The sequence below is a fragment of the Sminthopsis crassicaudata genome, chromosome 1 (assembly GCF_048593235.1).
Source record: "Sminthopsis crassicaudata isolate SCR6 chromosome 1, ASM4859323v1, whole genome shotgun sequence".
NCBI lineage: Eukaryota > Metazoa > Chordata > Mammalia > Dasyuromorphia > Dasyuridae > Sminthopsis > Sminthopsis crassicaudata.
The window spans coordinates 63,654,037-63,659,159 of NC_133617.1; positions in this window are offsets into that span (position 1 = coordinate 63,654,037).

Genomic DNA, 5,123 nt, shown 5'->3' on the forward strand with positions numbered 1-5,123 from the left:
AGGAGAAAAGGATCAGATTTCATATGGGTCTTAATTAATGGACAATATTGATATATGTGGTCACTTCTACATGCCTATGAATAATTCAAGTTGTATCACAGACAGCCAAAAACGAGAAACAATTATTTAACTGGTGACTGTGGATTGCAGCATTATCTCAAAAGAAATAAACAAAAACTGAACTGTAAATTAAACTTATAGTGATTCAGTGAATCACACACAAAACAAAGCTGCTGAGATCAATATTCTCTCTTTGCCTGGTCCCCACATCCCTCATTATTTGCTGTGCAGAAAAGTTGAAATCTCACTTGTTCCAGTTACTTACTTTGGAGCTGATCATTAATAATCACTGCACCTGATAATTGGCAGCTGGGACAGGAGTTGATCTTTCTTTGGGGACAATATTCAGCTCCCTCCACAGACAGTGCCATTTCTCTAGTAGGTGCCATGTTAATGACAGTTCTGAGGGACTGGGAACTTAGGGACTTGTGTCCCTATAACCCTGGTCCCAGCTTTCTTGCTACATACACAGATTGCTGAAACATTGGAGTTTACACTGACAACAGAGAACAGAATGGTAAGTGTTAGGCTTCTTACTAGGTACTTATGCACTTAGTTCACACCTTTAAAGGAGTTCAAACATTTAAAGGAGTTTGTACCTTTAAAGGAGGTTGCTCATTGGATTTACACCTTTAAGAGATCATACTTTTAAGGAGCTCCCACAAACCCAGGGACTACCCACAAGCCCATTCTCTAGGAGGATATAAAAAGCCAGGATTCAGAGCCAGGATTGAATCAAAGAGAGGACTTTCCAGGAGAACTTCAGGGACTTCAGACGAGAGGACTTTGGGAGATTCACAACTAGGATTGAGTTGTAGGAAACCCATAATCCCACACTTTTGGAGGTAGAGTCAGATTCATTCGAACATTTTGAACTTTCGTGCCGGCTGGAGACACTCGGACAAGAGCTCTTGGGAACCAAAGAGAGAGAGTGAGGCCTCTAAGAAAGCTAGCTGTTTCCTAAGTAGGTCGTTTGCCTTTGTGGGGGGCACATACTCTGAGGTCTAGGCAACTCTTTTTTGGGAAAAGGAATAAGGAAGAACTATTGAAGGATAGTTGGGATTATGCTCAAAGGCAGTCTGTCATCATTGAATTGTTTTATTGGATACTGGATTCAAATAATCATTGTACTAGAGCAGGGGTTCTCAAACTACGGCCTGTGGGCCAGATGTGGTCCTCTGAGGACGTTTATGCGGCCCCTGCAGGGTTATGGCAAATGGGCTGAGGAGGGGAGACAGAGTGTGAGTTTTTGTTTTACTATAGTCCGGCCCTCCAACGGTCTGAGGGACAGTGAACTAGCTCCCTGTTTAAAAAGTTTGAGGACCACTGTCTAGAGTGTACAGCCTCTTCTTCAGATGACATTGATTTATCATAGACACAGCTTCTGGGAAGTAGTTCATCCAAACAAGGCAGTTAGGGATAAAGTTCCAAAAAGAATAAGTCTAATCCATTTTTCATGGGAGGCCCTTTGAGATGCTTGAAGATCACCATCACTTCCCATTCCAAAAATTTCTTCTCTAGATTAATCATCCTCATTTACTTCAATTGATGTTCATGTCATGAGCTGAATACCATCATATTCTGCTTTCCCATGATTTTACATATATATATCATTTATACAAAAACAATTGTAGTGGCTCTTTTTGCAATGCTAAAGAACTGGAAATTAAGGGGGACTTATACTTGAGAAGTAGTTGAATAATTTTAAAAAGGCATTTTTTTTTCAGTCAACCTTCTCAATTCTTTTACCCCTCCTTGAGAATAAAAGTAAAAGAAAATTAGGTAATTCTTTATCATTCTTCTTTCATGTTTACCATTTTGTGTTTCTCTTCACTCTGATGTTTGAACTTCACAGTTCCTATCACGCTGTAATCATTCAGGAATGAATGCTTGGAAGTCCTCAAAGGATTCTATTTTGTTTGGCTTGGCACATTATTGTTGGTTGTAACCATCTATCCTTTACCTTCTGAGATATTACATTCCAAGCCCTATGCTTCTTTGCCGTGCTGGCTGCTAAATCATATGTGATCCTGACTGTGCCTTACTAATACCTAAATTCTTTATTTCTAGCTGCTTATACTATTGTTTTTCTTTGACTTCAGAACTGTGGATTTTAACTATGATGTTTATGGAAGTTTTTTACTTTGAATTTTCTTTCATGATGTGATCAGTGGTTTATTTCTCTTGCCATTTTGACTTCTCATTCTAAGAAATCTGTGCAGTATTCTTGACATTTAAAGCCTAGGCTTTTTTTTTTTTTTTAATGGTTTTATTGTTTATCTAGTCCACTGACTATTTGACATATTTTATACATTAATGTATATTTTTTCTATTCAATATATTTTTCAAACCAGCTTCCCCCTTCCTGTGGGATACTTTATATTCTTCCCCCTGCCTAGCACTTAAAATTTTTCTTTTTAAATGTTTCTTGTTATTTTAACTTTCATTCTAATTATCAGTGTTTTTGTTACTTGAGAAAGATCTTGTACATCTTGTGTCAAGTTGTTAATCCCTTTTTTCAATTTTTTCTCCTATAATATTAATTTCTTTTCCATTCCCCCAGACCTGTTTCTTTTATTTATTAAAAAACATTTCAATTCTTAAAAATTTCTTTTTTCTCTATCAATGAATTCTTGTTGAATTTGTGCTCAATTTCTGTTCACTTCCCCCTCTTTGTCCCACCAATCAAGTCAGCACAGAACAGCTGGGGAGGGTCAACCTTCAAACAAGTTAATAGGGAACTGTCCAATTGGTAATTAGTCTCACGTGCTCCATTATCCAAGTGCATTTGCTCAGTTCTAGCCCTTTACATCTCCCGCTTTCTTTTGTTTTAGACCACAGGTGGTGGCGCCATCCCTGACTTTTCAGGGAGGTGAGAATCCCAAAAAGGAGATAATCACGCCCTCCCTGACATCTCAGAAAGGGAGATGAAAAGCACCAAAGAAAAGTGGGGATTTGCTAGCCGGTTTCTGGGTTGAAGGGCCTTATTAGAGACAAGTATGCACAAACCCATCAGCATGGGAGGTATTACACAAGCACATAGCAATAACGCAGAGGCTATTAGTGGTGACTCTCCCCACAGTCAGTGCAGACTCGATGTGGTGTAACAAACAGGAATTGTACATACAAGTAGTGATATAACAAACAATATAAATCAACATGGTATTGTAAGAGATTTCCAGAAATCCTAGAAGGAGGGTATGTAAACATCAGTCACACATACACGCCTTCTTCAGCAACCAAGAGATAGTCCAAAACCAATCTATTGTCCATTGCTTCACGTGTTAGGGAATCCAACGATCCTCACAAGTTTTGAAGTCCGGCAATAGTCTTATGATGCCTCAGAGAATCCAATGATTCCTGAGGACTTTCAGTCCTACAATAGTGTTATGATACCTCAGAGAATCCAATGATTCCTGAGGATTTTCAAGTCCAACAGTTTTTGATGTCCATGGGTCAAATGCCATAACTGCCAGGTTCTTTCAGTGGTGGGCAAAGTCAGCAATGGAATCACCTGATGTTTCTTGGGTCTTCTCCTTTGGTTCAAGGATCTGTTCCGTCTCTCTCCGATGAAGAAGGCAAATACAGCTCGTTGGCACCCATCTGATTCCTTCTCCATCTGTAGAGATACAAGCAAACCCTCTCCCCCAAGCAGTTAACCTATCTGGTCCCTTCCATTCACCACTTTCTGGGTCTCTCCACATCACCTGGCAATTATCTAAAGACAGTGGAGCTGCTCACACTGGATACTTCCCTTCCAGTGGGTATAAAACCTGTCTGCGGGAGCCAGTGCATCTTTGTCAAAAATTTAAAAATTAATGGTATAGAGAACTAAATTTAGAAGTTCTCTAGGGTTACCCATGGCTCCCCCTTTATCTTTTGTTTTTGGAGGAGTGTCTTAATATCTCTGTTTCTTCTCTCTACTATTGCCTGCCCTTGAGGATTAAAGGGTATGCCCGTGGTATGTAAAATCTTACACTGTGCACAAAAGTGTGTAAAATGTTTAGAAGTATATGCAGGTCCATTGTCTGTTTTTATTGCTTGTGGCACACCCATAATTGCAAATGCTTGTATAAGGAATTCAGTGACCACTCGGGCTATCTCTTTTTTTTTTTTTTTTTTTTAATTTTTTATTTTATTTTATAATTATAACATTTTTTGACAATACATATGCATGGGTAATTTTTTACAACATTATCCCTTGCACTTACTTCTATTCAGATTTTTTCCCTTCCTCCCCCAACCCCCTCCCCCTGATGGCAAGCAGTCTTATATATGTTAAATATATTACAGTATAATTTAGATACAATATATGTGTGTAGAACCGAATTTTTTGTTGCACAGGAAGAATTGGATTCAGAAGGTAAAAATAACAGTTTACATTCATTTCCCAGTCCTTTTCTGGATGTAGCTGGTTCTGTCCATCATTAATCAATTGGAATTGGATTAGCTCTTCTCTATGTTGAAGAAATCCACTTCCATCAGCATACATCCTCGTACAGTATCATTGTTGAAGTGTATAATGATCTTCTGGTTCTGCTCGTTTCACTCAGCATCAGTTGATGTAAGTCTCTCCAAGCCTCTCTGTATTTCTCCTGTTGGTCATTTCTTATAGAACAGTAATATTCCATAACATTCATATACCATAGTTTACCCAACCATTCTCCAATTGATGGACATCCATTCATCTTCCAGCTTCTAGCCACTATGAAAAGGGCTGCCACAAACATTTTGGCACATACAGGACCCTTTCCCTTCTCTAGTAGTTCCTTGGGGTATAAGCCCAGTAGTAGTATGGCTGGGTCAAAGGGTATGCACATTTTGATAACTTTTTGGGCATAATTCCAGATTGTTCTCCAGAATGGTTGGATTCTTTCACAACTCCACCAACAATGCATCAGTGTCCCAGTTTTCCCACAGCCCCTCCAACATTCATCGTTATTTGTTCCTGTCATTTTAGCCAATCTGACAGGTGTGTAATGATACCTCAGAGTTGTCTTAATTTGCATTTCTCTGATCAATAGTGATTTGGAACACTCTTTCATATGAGTGGAAATAGTTTT